The 20457-nt window shown below is 38.4% G+C and overlaps 1 pseudogene; it reads right to left on the reverse strand.

Annotated features, from left to right (window-relative positions):
- Positions 1-15892: 15892 nt before the first annotated feature.
- On the reverse strand, positions 15893-17471 carry LOC100473363 (annotated as a pseudogene).
- Between the last annotated feature and the right edge of the window lie 2986 nt (positions 17472-20457).

Consider the following 20457-nt stretch of genomic DNA (forward strand, 5'->3'; position numbering starts at 1 on the left):
CGATCCCACAACCCATGAGATTATGACCTGAGCTGAAACCAAATGTTGGACACTTAACTGACTGAGCCACCCAGGTGCCCTAAGATTTTTTTTTTAAGTGATCTTTACATGAATATGGGGGCTTGAACTCACAGCCCCGAGATCAAGAGCCACATGCTGTACTGACTGAGCCAGCCAGACACCTCAGATACCATTTTCAAATGTATGTTTTCACACAATATTTCAGGACTATATCCTGGAATTTTGAAAAATAAAATTGAAGTATATACTACAAAATTCAGGAAACATACTGTGTATGTATGAGAATTTTTCTTTGATCACAGTAGCTGAGTGTGATATTAGCATAAGTACTACCAAAGTCAGGCTGCCAAAATATCTTGTCCTCTTTCAATAATTCCTATTAGTATTTGCTCTGGGGGGAAAAAAAACTATTTTGGAAAGTCTATGATACAATGAGCTTGGAAGGACTATGAATCAAATACAACTTATTCTTCTTATGCTGGTTCCAGGAAAATGGCACTTATTTTGTGGAGGTCATCTTTGAAGGAAGTCAGTGACATGCTGGTAATGTTTCCCAGACCAATCTCTGGAAATAATAGCTCTGATTTCTATCATTTGCTCATTTCCATGGTGTAAATACTTGCATGTTCGTCAACTTCAAGCTATCAACATGATGTCAGCTGGTTTGTAAAATCCCTGACAATTTAACAATCAGCTTTCCTGAGACTCTCAGCATACCACTTGCTGGAAGATGCAAAGTGTATAGCTATTTTTCGGCTTTCAAGCTCTAGGAGAGTAAATTAAAAAGGAAAAGAAAGAAAGGAAGGAATGGAAGGAAGGAGGGAGGGAGGGAGGCCGGCAGGCCGGAAAAAAGGGAGGAAGGAAAATTAAAGGAAAGTAAAATGAAAAGAAAGAAAATACACCTTTATGGAAGTTAATTAGGTTAACTCAAAGTGTGACCAAGGAAGCCATTTTTAGAAATCAATTGAGCATTAAACAAGGAGACTTCGCCCACAACTTTAGCTGGGAAGACCCAAATGGCTGGAGACTAGAACAACTGGGGTTGGAAGATCATCTTTAAAGATGACTTTCACTTACATTCTAGCCCCTTGGCTAGGATGGCTGAAGATGGGCTTAACAGGGATGCTGAGACTGTCAACCAGCTACATGTTACTTTATGTGGTATGGGCTGCTCATGGCATGGCAACAGGGATCCTAGAAGAAATATTTTGAAAGGTACGCTCATAAGAGCAAGTGTTCCAAGATGACCAAACAGAAGTGGAATCCCCATTATGATTGAGCCTCATAAATCACATAGGTAACTTCCACCTTTCTGTGTTGGTCAAAGTAATCACAGGCTTACTCAAATTCAAAGGGGATATAAACTTTACTGTTAATTGGGAGGAGTATCAAGGAATTTATAAGCATTTTATAAAACATCTATGATCAGTGAACATATAAATAGTGTGTCAGAATTAGATGGACTATCACTTGTTTAGAGCAAGTTTAAGGGGGGAAAACAGTTGAAATATATTAGCTTTTGCATGTTTGAATAAGCTAGTCTGAGCCGGAATAATAAGACATTCTGCACACAGAGAAGTGCCTAGTAAAGCTTCTGCTCTCAAGAACGAAGGTAGTAAATGATGAGAGTCATAACATAGCAGGGGGAAAAAATGGGGCTGCCTGGTCTGAGGAAGATCACTAAAGAGTTATGAACTGGGAACAAGTTTTATATACTGAATAACAAGAGATGCAAAAGATTGCCTTCAGCCACCAAAAGCAGGAAGAGGCAAAGAAGGATCCTCCCCTAGAGTCTTTAGAAAGAGCATGGCCCTGATGACCCTTTGATTTTGGACTTCTTTGTCTTCAGAACAATGTTCTATTTAAAACCACCCAGTTTGTGGTCATTTGTTATGGCAGGCCTAGGAAACAAATATAGTTTCTAATCAGTCCAATGTAATGACAGGGTCCTCATAAGTGGAAGAGGGAGGCAGAAGAAAAAAATCAGAGAGATGGTAGCATGAAAAAACTCAACTTGACATTGCTAGCTTTGAAAATGGAGGAAGGGGTCATGAGCCAACAAATACATATGGCCCCTAGAAGCTGGAAAAGGCAAGTAAATAGATGAGTCTTAGAGCCTCCAGAGGGAACACTGCCCTGCTGACACCTTGGTTTTAGCCTAGTGAGGTCCAGTAAAGACCTATGATGGCCAGAACTATGACATAATGGATGTATTGGTTTAAGTCTTTCAATTTATGGTAATTTGTTATAGCCACAATAAGTAACTAATACAAGGCTAGTGGATTCTTTGGCTCTAAGGAGCTGACATACTAACTAGGCTGGTTTTGGTGGGAAGAAGATTGGCAACATAAGCTCCTGGGGAGTGGGGCCAGGGATGGGTGTAGGGTGGCCAGGTGGACACTAAGTTTTGGTCAGAATCCAAGAAAGCAAAGAGACGTGGTGAATCAGGCCCTGTTATGGACTGAGTTATGTCCCCCCAAAATTCATATGTTGAAGTCCTAACCCCCAGTACTTCAAAATGTAATAGTATTTAGAGAGAGGACCTTTAAAGAGGAAACTAAGATGAAATGAGGTTATATGGTAGAAGCTAATGCGATATGATCAGTATCATTATAAGAAGAGAAAAATAGGACATCAACACACACAGAGAGAAGGACATGTGAAGAAGATATAGGGAGAAGGCAGTCATCTACAAGGAAAGAGGCTTCAGAAGAAACCAACCCCCCTGACATCTTGATCTTGGACACCAAGCCTCCAGGCTTGTGAGAAAATAAATTTCTATTGTTTAAGCCACCTAGTCTGTGGTACTTTTTTATGGCAGCTCTAATAAACTAATATATGCCCCCAATCCTTCACTTCCCTCATTTTCTAGATTAGGGCACTATTGCTCAGAAAAATAAATAACAAGTCATTTCTATAACTATTGGGGCTGCGGTCTTCAGTACTTGACGGTGATGCAAGGAACTAACAAACAGTCTGGGGCTCTCCATGCAGTTTTAGGTGAAGCTTTGTGCTGTGGTTGACTGTTTTTTAAGCTCTTCACATATGAACATTTAGAACTCAGTGTGTGTGTGTGTGTCATTTCTTTCTGGATAAATAAAGGCCAAATTGTAAAAACAAAACAAAACGAAAATGGTCAAGTGATCAAAAATTTGAAGCTGAAAAAAGAAAATATTCATTAGACACAAGTCAGAGGTGATTTTTTTCAAGATTGCATTTTATAGTAGATTCCACTGGAAAAATATACTTCTCGTATACATTGCTAATCTGTTTTTAAAAATTTATTTTCCTAAGGATGGTGAGATATGGGAGGATGGGCCAACCAATAGTGAAATGTGTCTGTATGATATAATTCATTGTAACTCAACATAATTGCTTTGTGTAGTTAACTTGATAGTTGCTATAAAGTTACATGATAGTTACCATCATTCACAAGAAACTTGAAGAGTGGTCTTGATGGGAAACCACTTCCCTACACTGTTCTGTCATCCTAATACACTGCAGGGCATGGTTATATTTACATATTTAATCCAGTTGCAAATAGAAATTAATAATAGATATTACCAAATAAATTACTCCATTGCAAATTAATGGAGATTGAGTTATTTCCTTCTTAATATATTCAAATCAAATACCTTCAGCCTTAGATCTCCTAGGGAGAGAATATGGGTTGTTTCCATCCTGGGTGTAAGAGAGTAATCTAAGCAGACTGTAAATTATTTAAGTTGGTCACTTTGCTCTAATACATGCTAATTAGCTCTTTAAATCATTAATGAGGGCATCAGATACTGCAATTGAGGCGGCAAATTAAAAAAAAATTCTATGCTGCCTTTAATTACTCTTAAAAGAATCAGAGCCTGATTTTATTAAAATCAGACCATAGGTACTTAATAATGTACAGCAAAAAAAAAAAAAGTTGAGTTTCATACTATCCAAATTTCTAAAACTTTAACTCATAATATATAGGCTCATGTATTGCCTATGGTGACTCTTTTGTTCCTGTAACTTTTTCTACATTATTTCTGTTAGTCCTAATAACAGTGTTGGAGGTAGGCAGTATTATCCCTCTTTTACAGATGAGGAAACTCATTCAGAGATTTAAATAACTTACTCAGCTTATATATCTCTGAACTCAGATTCATTCTGTGGTCTATTTGATGCCAGATCCCATGCACTTTCTATTATATCATGCTGAATTTTATTTCATGGTTTACCAAGTGCTTTCCAAAATATTATTTTATTTGAGGCTCCAAAAGCCCTATGAGGTAATTCCCTATTTTATGGTTGAGAAAACTAAGCATTCTAGCATCTGATCCCAAATAATACAGTTAGAAATTGTCTTCGAGCACTTGTTTCTCTACCCCAAGCCATTCACACATGTGTACCCATACATTCCACACATACATAGAGAAGGAGAAAAAAATCTTTCCTTCTATCCTTTTAGATCCTGGTCTGTGGCTCCAGTTACAGAAGAGACAAATAAATAAATAAATAAACAGAAATGTATTAGCATGTATATCTCATATGTGCACGGAAGAAGCTCAGAGATGAGTAAACTCAAAGATGTGGCTAGCACTTGAGCTTAAATACCATCTTCAGCAAAAACAAAGGAAAAAGGGTATGAGAGAGGCAAGTTTTGGGAGGTGACTAAGAAAAGTAGCTAAATGATGATAACGTTTGTTCTGCAGATTTAATCCATTTCCTTCTGCACTGATAAAAGCCATGATTTAGAGTCTCTCTCCTTTTCTTGGTACAGAGAGGGAGATACCCTTACAAATGGTGATTTCCTTTATAAATACAATTTCCTTTAGAAAATTGTAACTTCTGTTCTATTTTTAGTGCTTCTCCTGTAACTGCTATTTCCCAAAATAATCAGTTCAAAACAATCCTTATGCCAAAGAGGCATATTTGGGGTGGTGTATTCTGGCAGGTACAAGTAAGTAGGTACCCCCCCATGACCCCAACCCTGCCTCCCCGTCAGGGCAAGGAGTATAGTAACTTGGCAACCTATGGTGAGGGAATAGATGGGAACGATCTTATACTTCACTTCCAAAGCCACCTACTTGGAAATCATTTCATTAACAATGAAGGATATGGTAGAAATATTCTTTAGTTTTTATTACTTTATAGAGGACATACATGTGTATGTATTGAATTGATTTAAACTTCAGAGCCTTCTCTTTACTTATACTCTTCACTGTTCCTGGGATTAGGGTTGCCAGAAAAAATTCAGGAAACTATTAAATTCGATTTTCAGATAAACAATTAATAATTTGTAAGTATAAGTATATCATAAACATTGCTTGGGACATACTTATTACTTAGAGATTTAGTTGTTTGTGGGGCACCTGGGAGGCTCAGTCGGTGGAGCATGCGACTCTTTATCTCAGGGTCATGAGTTCAAGCCCCGTGAGGGGTGTGGAGATCACTTAAATAAGTAAAACTTAGAAAAAAAAATTAGCTGTTTGTCTGAAGGTAAAATTTAATTTGATAAGAAAAAAAAATTAGCTGTTTGTCTGAAGGTAAAATTTAATTTGATATCTGGTATTTTTATTGGCTATATCTGGCAGCCCTTCCCGGGAAGGAAATAGGAGTGCTATTGGGGGAGAGATGACATGACTCAGGGATCTAAGAAGGCTCTGAGCCACTAGTCATAATGTCAAGAACCCTTCTTGACAAGAATAGCCCCACTTAGTACCTGCTACTATTATCTGGGAAATCCTACGACTTCCCTTGTTCCTTGGATTCTGCTGTAGTTCTCACGAAAAGTAGCAATTACAGTTATATATACCAAAGTAAGAAAAGAAAGATAGAAGAAAATCTTAGGTATAAACCAAATAAACACAAAAATAATTCATATTCTTGGAGTGATGATGGGATTTCTAATACCACAAAAATTACTACTCATCCTTAATTCTCTAAATCAGGGATTCTTAAACCTTAGCTGTATGAGAATCACCTGGATGGCTTGATAAAACACAGATTATGGGACCCCATTCCTGGAGTTTCTGCTTCAGCAGGAGTGGGGGGTGGGGAAGGATGAGAATTCATACTTCAAATAAGTTCCCAGGTGACCCAGATGCTGTTGGTCCAGATAGTATAGTACCAAAATTCAGCTTCCTCCAATAGTACTCAAATTGCTGATGAGGTCACTAGCTAATTGAACTTGACTAAATTTTGGTTATGCCAGGGCAAAGATTCCTAACACCTGACCCAAACTTCTTTGGAACACATTTCTTGTTAGTAGGCTGCAATGTAATAAATTATAAAAGAAAAACTAGTTTTGCATTGCTTTCCCTTGCCTATATTTAAATTCTGAGCCAAGGAAAAGATATGCCTGCTGGTGAGCACACATTCATTCATTATCCTTTATTATCACCCGAAGCTATGCTTACTATGCTGCAAAATCACAACCTGAATAACAGGAAATCCTATCCAGAAATCATCTTCCTGTTGGTCTGCACTCTTTAAACAAGAGACTATTTCCGGGAATTAATTTTTCCTCAAACATTCCTTCCTATTTTCACAGCATTTCTCTTGCTGAAGTGGCCATCTCACATTAACATTTTGAAGGTGGCACATTTTGGTAGCAAGGTTAGTGTTCTTGATAATGCTTGTCTTATTCTGGACCTTGGCCTTCCCTCTTCCCTTTCCACCTTCCCTCCCTCCCGCCCTTCCTTCCTTCCTTCCTCTTTTCTTTCTCTCTCTCTCTCTTTCTTTCTCTCCTTCTTCTTTATTTTTTTTTATTTAAGATTTTATTTATTTATTTGACAGAGAGTCAGCCAGCGAGAGAAGGAACACAGGCAGGGGGAGTGGGAGAGGCAGAAGCAGGCTCCCAGCGGAGGAGCCTGATGTGGGGCTCGATCCCAGAATGCCAGGATCACGCCCTGAGCCGAAGGCAGACGCTTAGCTTAACGATTGAGCCACCCAGGCACCTCCTTTCTTTCTTTCTTTCTTTCTTTCTTTCTTTCTTTCTTTCTTTCTTTCTTTCTTTCTTTCTTTCTTTCTTTCTTTCTTTTCCTTCCTTCTTCCCTTTCCTTTCCCTTCCCTTCCCTTCCCTTCCCTTCCTTCCCTTCCTTCTCTTTCTCTCTCTCTCTCTCTCCTGACATTTTAATGCCTTACATGAAAACAAGTGCCAAGAGAATATGCCAAAGAACCATGTCACAGAACTGTGTTTTCATTGTAGTTCAAAAACATAGTCTTAGACCCACACCTCTTTTAATGGGACATCTTTAAGGACTTTACATATGTGAGTTTTCCAGATCAATCAAAGAAGTTTATGTTTTAACCATCAGTCCTCCCCCAGGAAAGTTTTGAAAATTTAAACTTTTTTTTTCCCAAGATGGCTGTACAGTATTCTTCCCTATTCAACTAAATATACTAAATTATGTAATGTCTCATTGATTTAAGGTCACCAGGATGTATCTACGGTTTGTACTTGACTTCGATAGTTTTGCCAACAGGAACAATTAAAGTGGGGGCTGGTGGGGGCAGACTCTTACCCAGATGGATTTTGGAATTCCTGATATGTTTGTCTTAGTAGTTTTGCTGTCACCTTGTGTAAGGTCAGCTGTCCTTTCTTGCTATGTTAGTTTCTACCAAGTTTTCAAATTGCTCATCTTAATTTACACACAGTCATAATCAAGTCTCTTTAGGAGTCAAGTACTTGGGCTTTGTGACTTTCTTGTTTGCTTTTGAATTTCAGACTCTGCTCCGAGTGCTAAACAAGTGGCATTTGATAAATAACGTGAAAGGGTGTAAGTCGTGCTTTACACAAGGAAGAAAGGCTGCCAACTCACTTTTCACAAAGCAGAGAACCTGAGTGCTTTTCCAGCCACAGGAATGTTTGAACATTGAAGCTGCCACAACTTCCTGTATGCTAGGATAAGCAGGCTACCGGACAAAATAATGGGCTACGAAGGACTGGCCCTAGATGATACTGTGAAAGAAAGAAATGTTTTTCTCTACAGCCTCAATGTCCTTTTTCCATAAACTTCCCCCAACCAGGAGCTACCAGATTAAATATAAGAATCTCAGTTAAATTTGAAATTCAGATAAATGCTTGCTACTTTTTAAAACATGAGAATGTCCCAAATATTGAATAGTACATACTTATACTAGAAAAGTATTTGTTCTTTATCTGAAATTCAAGTTTAACTGGGCATTCTCTTCAGTTTCAATCTGTCCCAACCCCAGATCACAGTAACCTTTTTCTTTTTCCTCTACCAAGCTACTCCCACAGGAAAATTTTTGAAGTTTATCAAACTAAGGTATAAAACCATAGGTAAGATTATAGTTATCATGGTTATCTTTGTTCAATAAAAGCAGAATGTTACAGAGGAGAATTAACCACTGAGATGGTGCCCAGGGGTCCTGGGAACAGTAAGCACTTCTTGGTTTTGAACTCTTACCATGAGGTGTTTCAGTGCCTCAGAGTTAAACCTGGCTCAGGAACAGCAGGTTAGGAATCTTCGCTTTCTTCTGGCTTGGCTGCTAAGAAACTATAAGTCTAGAACATGCCACTTAACCTCCTTGTCACAGTTATCTACTACCATATACTGAACTCCCAAAACCTAGTGACTTAAAACAATAATCATCTTATTATGCCTCACAATTTAATAGGTTAGAAATTCAGGTATGTTTCCACTTGGTGATTCTTCTCCACATGGAATCATTGTAGTATTGGCTGGTGGCTTCTCTGGTCTGGAGGACCTGAGACTGTTCCACTCACAAGCCTGGTACCTATGAGCTGACATTATTCTGTCCACACCTGGCCTGTCCACCTGGTCAGGTTGGATTTCCTCACAGAAGGGTAGTTTCAGGGCAGTTGGACTTGTGCATCGAAGTCAGGCTCTAAGGAGTAGTGTTTTGTTGGGAAGAAAATACTTTTACTCTAGCCTCCTAGGTTCATTGTCCAGGGACCTGCAAATTAAACTGAAAAAAAGGCAGATTAATGGGACAAAAAGGCTTACGAATACAGCATCCAAAAAAAGAAGTAGCTGGCTGGTTAAATGAGTGAAGTTAGAGGCTTATATATACAGCTTAGTAAAAAAAAAAAAAAAAGGGAGAGGAAAATGCTCAGAAAGAATAAATAAGTTTCTGGGGCACCTGGTGGCTCAGTCAGTTAAGTATCTTCCTTTGGTTCAGGTCATGATCCCGGGGTCCTGGGATCCAACCCCATGCTGTGCTCCCTACTCAGCAGGGAGTCTGCTTCTCTCTCCCCCTTTGTTCCTCCCCCCAGCTCATGCTCTTGCTCTCTCTTTCTCTCAAATAAATAAATAAAATCTTAAAAAATTAAAAAAAAAAGAAAAGGAAAGAAATGAAACTTTTCTTTAGGAAAGACAAATGGGGTTTTAGGAGAACAAGTTGGAGATAAGAAAGCTTGTGATAATGTTTCTCTATACAGGTATGAGTGGTCTTTTGGTCTTCTTCAGGGCCATAAAACTCCTAGAGAGGGGATCAATATTAGGTTTATTCTAGTTCTTCCTCTTGGCAATAGATTCACTCTAAAGAGGGAATTTATGGCAACCTCATTTCCCAGAAGTTGTTTTTAGTTAGATGGGACACTCAGAGAAGGCTTCTTTCTGCATCTGTTGAAATTCAAATGTCTTAGGCTTAAAATAGTCTTCATGCCAATGCTGGGGTTCCAAGTGGCTCCTTAATTTCTAAGAGATTAAGGCTGAAGCTGTAAGACATCTTACCACTGAACATCACAAGACACACAGCCTTATTTCTGCCACATTCTATTAGTTGAAAAGAGTCTCAGTCCAGAATACCAGGATATATGGTTCATTGAGGTGCTGTCTTTGGAGACCAGTACCATACCCCCTGAGACTCAGTTTCTGCCTCTGTAAAATGGGCCAAGATCACAACGTGTTATAGAAGTAAAAATTATACAAACAAAATAGATGTAAATTTTTTTTAAATATTGCATTTCTATTGCAATGTATTAGACAGTCTGAGTCTAACTTTTCTCCTATCATACCCATTCTCTGAATTTTGTGTGTAGAATTTTATTTATATATAACAAAATTATAATTTATACTTTCAATGTATTACAGAATGTTATCTAATTATATATATCACACATTTATAAATATTTAAAATACATATATAAATACACACATACACATATATACCCTAAGGTATTCATTGTATGTAATGAATTGATTTCTTTCTATGCATCGAAAATGGTACTAGATAGGGACGCCTGGATGGCTCAGTTGGTTAAGTGGCCGACCCTTGATTTTGGCTCAGGTTATGATCTTAGGATCCTGGGATCAAGCCCCACACTGGGCTCCACGGTCAGTGGAGAGTCTGCTTGAGGATTCTCTCTCTCCCTCTGCCCCTGCCCCTGTCATGCTCTCTCTCTCTCTCTCTCAAATAAATAAATAATTCTTTAAAAAAATGGTACTAGCTAAGTACCATCCTTGGAGTGAAGAAAATAGTCATTCAAAATTTTTGTAGGATTTGATTCTGTCACAGAATCTCAGTTAAAAAATCTGGTTTAAAATGCTGAAATCATTGGGGCACCTGGGTGGCTCAGTCATTACGTGTCTGCCTTCAGCTCAGGTCATGATCCCAGGGTCCTGGGATTGAGCCCCACATCGGCTCCCTGCTCTGCTGGGGGCCTGCTTCTTCCTCTCCCACTCCCCCTGTTTGTGTTCCCTCTCTCGCTAGCTTGCTCTCTCTCTCTGTCTGTCAAATAAATAAATAAAATAAATGCTGAAATCACTTTGGAAAAGCTAATCTAACTCTTACAATACCATCTTTCAAGATATTATATTACTGACATACTGAAAATCAGTGTGTAGATAATGTAGAGAAGACAGGATCAAATTTAAAGATGAGCTAATAAAACTGTACTTCTTGACTATACACCATCATCCAGTTTAAGTACACCATCCCCATGCACACTCACACACACACACACACACACACACACACACAAATATGGGAGGGAAAATGTACTCAAGGACGTATAGAATCAAATCAATTGTGCATTGATATGCTGGTATCCACATATCTCCTCCAATCATTAGGCTCGCTCCCTAAGAAGTTCAAGGGCTGAGACTCAATTTCTTACTAGAATTCTCCTGTGGAATTTCTTCCTCTTTGTGAAAAAACCTCAACAGCAAGAGATATCATCTAGTCTGCAACCTTAAAACCTGTCAGTCATTTGGAGACTCCCATGAATCCGTTTTCTACCACATTATTTATTTGAGAAGTCATAAATCTTACTGCTTGAATCTAGCAAAGAAAAGATTTTTATGATACCAGATACATGATTTGACAGGATTTTAAAGTTTACCAACCAGATATTTTACATTCCTGGAAGAAGTCTTAGAAAAATGAAGCTCTTCACAATTTTAAGAAGTTAAAATTCTATCTCTCTCTGGTCAGGTGTCTCTCTGACACAGTCTATGAACTGTGCTAAGATTTTGATGGCATAAGAAATTTTCACACAAAACACCAGTGAGAATCTCAGTGAGTAGTATGAACATCTCTCCTCAGTGACATCTGCAGAGGTGAAAATGACTTGGCTTACTTAAAATGACTCACTGTGCATGTGTTTGCCACCTTGCTAAAGAACCAACTGCCGGTAAGGAAGTTTTTTTCTAAAGTCTGAAATAATGTTCTATTATTTCCTGAGGAAATATTGCATGCATAGAATATTATTGTGTTTCCACCACTACAGAGAAATTCAGGAAAAAAATAATTATTTTATGTCATTTAGACATAAGCATTTATTTTTTCTGAAATAATCTTGATGGTTCCAATGATTCTTGATAGTCTCGGTAGTCCTTTAGTTGTAGGAATTTGGTCTATGAGTGGCAATCCAGAAAAATCCAAATGTTTATCCTAATGCAGATGATCAAATGGAAGCTGAAAATCTGTGTTAGATAATACAGAGAAGATAAGATTGCTCTACTACCAAATACCCAGAATTTCAGGGACTTGGTTTTTATTTTGTTATATCAAAAGAAACACATGCTATTCTTCTGGAGAGAAATAGTGGCAAGTAGGATTAAACAATTAAGAATCATCAGGTACACCTGGGTGGCTCAGTCAGTCAAGCGTCTGCCTTAGGCTGAGGTCATGATCCCACAGTCGTGGGATTGAGCCCCACATCAGGCTCCCTGCTCATTGGGGAGTCTGCTTCTCCCTCTCCCTCTGCCTGCCACTCTGCCTACTTGTGCTCTCTCTCTCTCTGTCAAATAAATAAATAAAATTTTTTAAAAAAATCATCAGGTATTTGGGTCAAGTAAATTTATATATTTTCCTGATATTTTAGGTATTTATAGGATTTGTAGGTATATAAGAGGCCAGAGTTAACCAATCAAGTTTAGGGAAGCATCAAGAAAAACACAGTTGTTTTAGGGAAAGTTGATTGTTCTCCTGACACTGAAGCTTGTCAAATTGTGGTGTGCATTATTTGGGGCTACCCCTGGAGATCACCTGGTGAGATCCTGGCAGCTGGTGTTAGAAATGCAGAGGTTGTTTCATCATGAGAATTTTCTGACTTTTAGAAGCTTCCTGGGGGCAATCCCAGATGGCTTGCTTAGCAGGAAACTAATTTATTTGTACCTCCAAACACTTGCTGGAATCCCTAACGTCTTAATGAACAGGACCAGAAGCTCTCTTGTGGTTAATCTGCAAGGCCTATTAACTCTTTCAGGCTAAAACTGTACCATTAAGAGCCAGGTTACTTGTATTGTTTATTGTAAATTAATAATTGGGTTGGACTTTGAATTAATAAAATTATTTCAGTGAGAAAGCCGACTGGCTTTACACCATGAGAAGCTCCAAGCCAAGCGCTTTTTAGGCTGAGTCATGTCCTGCCTGGTATGGAATTCAGCCCTGGCCAGAGCTGCGCTTTCCAGACATTCTAGATGTTTAGATAGAAGAGGTTAAAATTTCAGGAGATTAGGGCTTAAAACTGGGTGGAGATTGGTGGAAGATATGGAATATCCTGAAAGAAGCTGAGGTTCAAAGGAAGAGTTGGGGTTTTGTGGAGAGGAGATGCTTAAATATAAGAACAAAAGGGAGCATCAGGGACAATTGATAAAGTGTAAAGAATGCAATCTCTGTGACTTGAGGCACATTAACCATTTGAGTTTTAGTCTATTTATTAATCAGGTGGTGAGATGCTGACTCCCCCAACCATGGGGTTCCTGGGCATCATGTTGGGGGAAGAGACTAGACCAGAACCTTAAGAGGCAGGCCAGATCCAGATCACAGAAGTCCTTGTGGACTAACTAAAGAGTTTCTCCTTTTTCCCCCCCCCAGACAATAGAAAGTGAGTAGAAGTCTTTAAAGAGGGAAGTAAAATAAGTAGGTTTGCTGTATATGGAAGCAAACACTGATGATGACAATAGATGGAAGGTGTGGATCCTGTTTCTAAGGAGTCGAGTAGCTATGTAACAACCCAGATAAAGGACTGTGAGAGAGAGACGATGGCAGTGGGAATGGTGATGAGAGGCCGTTCAATCACTCATTCAACAGATATTTGTTAAATACCAGTTATGTGCTAGGTGCTGATTTTTATATACTAGGAATATAGGAATAAATAAAATGGACCAATCCCTTGATCTCAAGGAGTTTATATTCTGGTGAGAAATAAAAAGTTTTTGAGAGAAAGATATTCAGAAAATTCTTTACAAATTCTTAAATATGAAAATATTTCTGTAGCATATGATTCATCCCCAAAGCAATCAAACCATGTGAAAATAATGCAGCCCTTTTAGTCCCTCAATGAGATTACTTTGTATGCCATGGGGAGCAGAGAAAAATAAGACCCCAGTGGAACATGATGTGGCATATACCCATGAGTACACAGGCAACCTTACATATATTGAATAGAAAGCATTACTTACAGGCACAGTTACTTTTGAAGGAAGGTGTTTACTAAAAGGAAGAACCTTGTCTGCTGGACTCCTTGATGACTATGACTGGAAAAGTCTACACTTAGGTGTTGGGGAAGGATGCATGGCCTCATAATAAAGACAATAAATGAAACTCAACTGTCCCTTCTTCTCAGATCTTAAGAAAGTCTACCCCATGTATACGAATGAGATACAAGAAACTTTTGTTGGGAGGAAAAATTTTTCCTCTAACCACTTAATTCCAGTGATCGGGTTGGGGGGCAATTGTAAAATAACTGAAAGTAGACAAATTAACAAGAGAAAAGTTTATTTTGTGTGAGGGAGCATTCAGATGGAGAGGTCCCCCAAGCAGCTAGAAATAGGGGTCTGTATGCCAGCTTCATAGTGGAAAGGGAGCAGGGAGAAAGTGCATCTGTGGGAAAACAAATGGGCTTTAGGAAAGATAAATGGGCTTTTAGGAGAACAAATGGAAGGTATGACAGTTTGGTGATAATATTTGTTTATGTGGTCTCTGTATCCCAGTGTGAGTGGTCATCTCCTTACTGGGAGTGAAGCTCTCTTTGGGAGAAGGGAGGTATGACAACCTCTCAGAAGATTCTTCCTTTAGTTAGATAAGACTGTCTCAGGTATGAGATCAAGATAACACAGGCAGTAGCAGAGACCCAGGAGCAGAGGAGGCCATGAAAATGTGTACCTTCCTAGGACTACTTGGAAATCTCAGTGCAATTTGAACTTTCTCATGGGATAAAATTGAAAGCATAACCAATCCTATTTAGATAGTAAGGTGCACAGAGAGAGCCTTTTTTTTTTTTTAAGATTTTATTTATTCGACAGAGATAGAGACAGCCAGCGAGAGAGGGAACACAAGCAGGGGGAGTGGGAGAGGAAGAAGCAGGCTCATAGCAGAGGAGCCTGATGTGGGGCTCGATCCCATAACGCCGGGATCACGCCCTGAGCCGAGGGCAGACGCTTAACCGCTGTGCCACCCAGGCGTCCCAGAGAGAGCCTTTTCTAATTACTGACATTGATATTTCTGCCTTCAACTAATCAATCATAGTCCACCTTATTTAGGTACTTAGGTGTAACAAATGCTATAGGGATGAGTAAAGAAGTGTAAGAAATGGGTGTTTAGGGTCACCTGGGTGGCTTAGTTGGTTAAGCATCTTCCTTTAGCTCAGGTCATAATCCCAGGGTCCTGAGATCGAACCCCACATTGGGCTACCTGCTCAGCGGGAAGCCTGCTTCTCCCTCTGCCCTCCCACCTTGCTTGTTCTCCCTCTCTCTCTCTTTCTCTCTCTGTCAAATGAATAAATAAAATCTTTAAGATTTTTTAAAAAAGAAATGGGTGTTTATAAGATAAGGTATGGAGTGGCTGTCTTAACTCATAACCTGGCTCAGCCACTTATATGTGATCTTAAACAAATTAATTCACCTCTCTGAACCCCAATTTTATCATCTATATAAAATAAGCAATATAATTCTTTTTTTGAGAGTTTACTAGGTATTCAAAATCTTACGTACATTATATTTATTTGTCCTTTTAGTAATATGTTATGATGGAGGTATTGTGACTCTTGTTAACACTTAATAAACACAAAAGCTTTAAGAGATTAAGACACTTATTTAATATCACACAGATAGTAAGCAACAGAGGTTAAATTAGAATCCAATTCTGTCCAATTCCAAATTTCATCTTTTTACCACTGCTTGTGCCACCTTAATATGAGGTTGCTATCGGGATTAGATTAAGTTGACTGATGAAATATAAAGAAATTGGCCAGCATAATTCCTGGCACATAGACACTCAACACACAGAAACAGCTCCGTAATTGTTTAATCATGAAGAATATAATAATCTCTATAAGATACTTTTTGTTCTAATGTTCTCTGACTGTGATTCCTGACCTTTTGGAGATTAAGTTTTTTTTTCTTTTCTGATCTCCTAAATTGTTTATTAGGTAAGACTTTTACAAACATTACTTATATTAGCAGTAATGGTAGACCTGGAGAGTATTATGTCTTCTCCATGTCGGAAGACAAGAACAGCCGATAGTGTGGTAGAACTTGTGACCCTTTCCGAGGCCACGGCTCTTGAGCCTGCAGATGCCAGCCCTCAGATCTCCCTGTGCTTGTGGATTGGTTAGGTGATCCACTAGGTGTCAAGATTTCTCCTGATAGTTTTATAGAATGGATCAAGCAGGATAACCTCAAAGAATTTGTATGTGGAATTTTTGCCAACCCAGTAAGTATTCAAGACTCTCAGAGCCCCACAGTGGTATCCAGCTCTTTCCTCTGCAATAGACTGAAGGCTTCGGGCAAACTTTAGCTGGTAACACCATGATGGACAGGCTAGTTGTAGGTAACACCCTTAGGAACTGGGCGTTTGTGGCCACCACGTTGCATATGAATCTAATATATGACATAACCTTGGTTGCCCTTGTACCCCAGTCTGTGTACTTTCTCAGGCAATTGGGTGGGTTGAGTGGGGTGGGGAGGCCTGTGGAGCTCAGAGAGCTAGCAGTACTGCCAGTGGTGCACCCTGAAAACAAAGCACATTACATAGGACTGCTTTTTCCTCCATAGCTCCTGGGTGTACTTGTAAGCACCCAACTTGGCTTACCTTGGAGCTGATGGCTGATGCCAGATGGAAAGAAAATAGCCCTGCTCTCCAAATCCTTTTTGGGCTCCTCCAAGATTAAATCTTATAGCATAAATCACACATAAACACACACACAAACACACCAAATTTTTTAATAAGATTTTATTTATTTGTCAGAAAGACAGAGAGATCACAAGCAGGGGGAGCAGCAGACAGAGGGAGAGGCAGGCTCCCTGCTGAGCAAGGAGCCCAAATCGGGACTCAATCCCAGCACTCTGGGATCATGACCTGAGCGGAAGGCAGATGCTGGACTGACTGAGCCAGCCAAGTGTCCCCACACACACTGAATTAAATAAAGCTGCATACCTTATATAAGAAAGCAAGTGAGTAGTAATAATATTGTCAAAAGGAATTCAGAGAATCAGAGAAGGGAAAATTGATTGAGGTAGGAGCCTCCTTCGTGAAGGATGTAGAACTTAAGCTGGGGAAAATTTGCATGGTGCTTAAATGGTTAATAGAATTCCCTAAGAACCTCATTTACAATAGAAATTAGTTCAGGCTTTTGGGTGAATATGACTCATTTAAATGCTCAAAACCATGAATCACTCAGAGTAGCATTATGGGTAATTTTAATGAAACATCTTTAAGGTCTCTATTCCTTTGTTAACTGCTTCTATTGAATTTAAACAAAAGTCCCATTTCATTCCAAATTTAAATCCAAAAGAGATTTGATCTTTTCTTCCTGCCATTTCACAACCAATGTAATTTCTAACAAGTGCCTAGAATTAAGATGTGAGTCAGATCAGAAAACTGCATTTGAAACTGAATGGAATACCAAAGCAGAATGGGGATAAAGGAGAGATTTTAGAGTGACATATCCAGTTAAAACCACTTGAACTGGCCCTCATCAATTCCTGACACCTCCTACCTTTCAGTAATTTGCAGGACCACTGATGTTCCACCATCGGGAATGCTGGGAAGTTAGAAAAAGTAACTTAAAAAAATGAAAAATTATAAGTAGCTCGCACAAAAAGATCTGTATGTAAATGTTAACATCATATTTATTCATAAAACCCCAAACTGGAAACCAACCAAATGTCTATCCACTGGAAAATGATATACAAATTGTGGTACATCCGTACAACACAATACCACACAGTAATAAAAAGGAGCAAAGTTGATGCATGCAGGAGCAAGATTGAGGCCCTACAGTGTAATGTTACATCAAAGAAGCCAGCACAGAAGTCCACTGCCTACTGTGTGATTCTATTTCTATACTGTATTCTAGAAAAAGGAAAACTGGAAGGGCAGAAATCAGTTCAGTTGTTACCAGGGACCAGGAATGGAAGGGGAAAAAAAAAAAAAAAGGAAGGAAGGATGGGAAAGAAGATGGTAGAAGGAACCAAAGAGGCATATGTTTAATTTTTTCTAATATTTTATCACAGTACAATACATATAAAGTTTACTATCTTAATCATTTTTAAGTGTGTACTTCAGTGATATTAAGTACTTCCATATTGTTGTGTAATAAGCACCACCATCCAACTCTAGAACTCTTTTCATCTTGCAAACCTGAAACTGTTTATCCATTAAATAACAATTCCCTATTCCCTCCTTTTCAAGCCCTTTGGTACCGCCACCATTCTACTTTCCATCTCTATCATTCTGGCTAATCTATGTACTTCATATAAGTGAAATCATACAGTACTTGTCTTTTTGTGACTGGCTTATATCACTTACCATAATACCTTCAATGTTTGTTTATCCATGTTATAGCCTATGTCAACATTTATTTTTAAAGACTGAATAATATTCCATTGCTTATCCATTCATTCGTTCATTGACAGACATTTGGGTTACCTCTATGATTTAAATAGTGTGAATGAGGGGCGCCTGGGTGGCTCAGATGGTTAAGCATCTGCCTTCTGCTCTGGTCATGATCCCAGGGTCCTGGGATTAAGGCCTGCATCAGGCTCCCTGCTCAGTGTCGAGCCTGCTTCTCCCTCTGCCATTCCCTCTGCTTGTGCTTTCAGGCTCTGTTTGTCAAATAAATGAATGAAATCTTAAAAATTATAATAATAAATAAATAAATACTCTGCTTGTGCTCTCTGGCTCCATCTGTCAAATAAAAAATATTAAAAATAATAATCAATCATTTGATCAATCATGTGAATGACGCTTGTTTTGTGAGCTAACATATAACCTATCCTGGAGAAAGTTTCATATGCTCTTGAGAAGAATGTGTATTCTGCTGCTATCACATAGAATGTTTCATACATTTTGTTAGGACAATTTGATCTAAAGTATAGTTCAATTCCAATGTTACCTTATTGATTTTCTGTCTGTATGATCTAGCCATTGTTGAAAGTGGGGTACTGAAGTACTACTATTATGATAGTAGTTGTCTTTTCTCCCTTCAAATCTGTTTGCTTAGTATATTTAGGACCTCTAATGTTGGGTGCATATATATTTATGATTATTTTACCCTCTTGATGAATTGATCTTTTTATCCCTTTAGTATTATATATGTGGTATATATAATATATATTATATATACACACCCACATACATATATATCTTCTTTCTCTTGTTACAACTTTTGTATTAAAGTCTTTTTTGTCTACTATAGATATAGTTACTCCTATTCTCTTGCACTTGTATGGAATATCTTTTTGCATCCTTTCACATTGAGCATATGTGTGTCCTTAAAGTGGAAGTGAGTCTCTTGTAGGCTGCGTGCAGTTGAGACTTATTATTTTATTCATTTAACCACTTCATGGCTTTTGATTGAAGAATAAATCCACTTACATTTAGAATAATTATTAATAGTTAATAAATTACTAATGCAATCTTATTATTTTCTGTTTTTTTGTAGTTCCCCTTTTCCTTCCTTCCTCTCTTACTGTCCTCCTTTGTGAGTTGATGACTTCTCATAGTGATATAGTTTTGATTTCCTTCTTTTTATCTTTTATGCATCTACTGTAGATTTTTGCATTGGGCTTACCATGGGCTTACATAAAACATCTTAAAGACACAAGTCTATTTTATCCTGATAGTAACTTCAATCTCATATAAAAACTTTACTCTTTTACTCCCCCTTTTCATATTTTTGATGTCACAACTTACTTCTTGTATATTGTGTATTCATTAACAAAGGATTGGAACTATAGTTATTTTTAATACTCTTGTCCTTTAGCACATTACTAGAATTAAGTGGTTAATACATTACCATAGTACAGAATTAGAGTATACTGAATTTGACTATATACTTACCTTTATCAGTGCCCTGTTTATTTTTATGTTTTCATGTTATGAATTAGGATCTTCAAGCATTTCACCTTGAAGAACTCCTTTCAGTATTTCTTGTAAGGCAGGCTTAGTGGTACTGTAGTCCCTCGGCTTCTGTTTGTTCAGAAAAGTCTTTATCACTCCTTTGTTTCTGAAGGACAACTTTCCTGGGTAAAGTATTCTTGATTGGCAGGGGTTTTTTCAGCATTTTGAATATATCATTCCACTCTCTCCTAGACAATAAAGTTTCTACTGAGAATTGAAGTGCTTCTTAATAAAAATGGATAGAAATGTTCAGTCAAGCCCAGATTGTCTACAACATCTATGTGAATAAACATCATCACATTGGCTTTTCTTTCTTCCCTGCCTCCCTCAACTTTCCTTCCCCCAAATCCTGCATCTTGGCATCACTTCCCAGATAAATATTGTACCCAGGTCATTATCTCTTGCTCTGCTTTTTTTTTTTTTTTAAGATTTTATTTATTCATTTGAGAAAGAGAGAGAGACAGAGAGAGCACAAACCAGAGGAGAGGAAGAGGGAGAATACAGAGTCCCTGCTGAGCAGGGAGCCCAGCAAGGGGCTCAATCCCAGGACCTGGAATCATGTCCTGAGCCAAAGGCAGATACTTAACCAGCTGAGCCACCCAGGCACCCCTCTTGCTC

The sequence above is a fragment of the Ailuropoda melanoleuca genome, chromosome 7 (assembly GCF_002007445.2).
Source record: "Ailuropoda melanoleuca isolate Jingjing chromosome 7, ASM200744v2, whole genome shotgun sequence".
Lineage (NCBI taxonomy): Eukaryota > Metazoa > Chordata > Mammalia > Carnivora > Ursidae > Ailuropoda > Ailuropoda melanoleuca.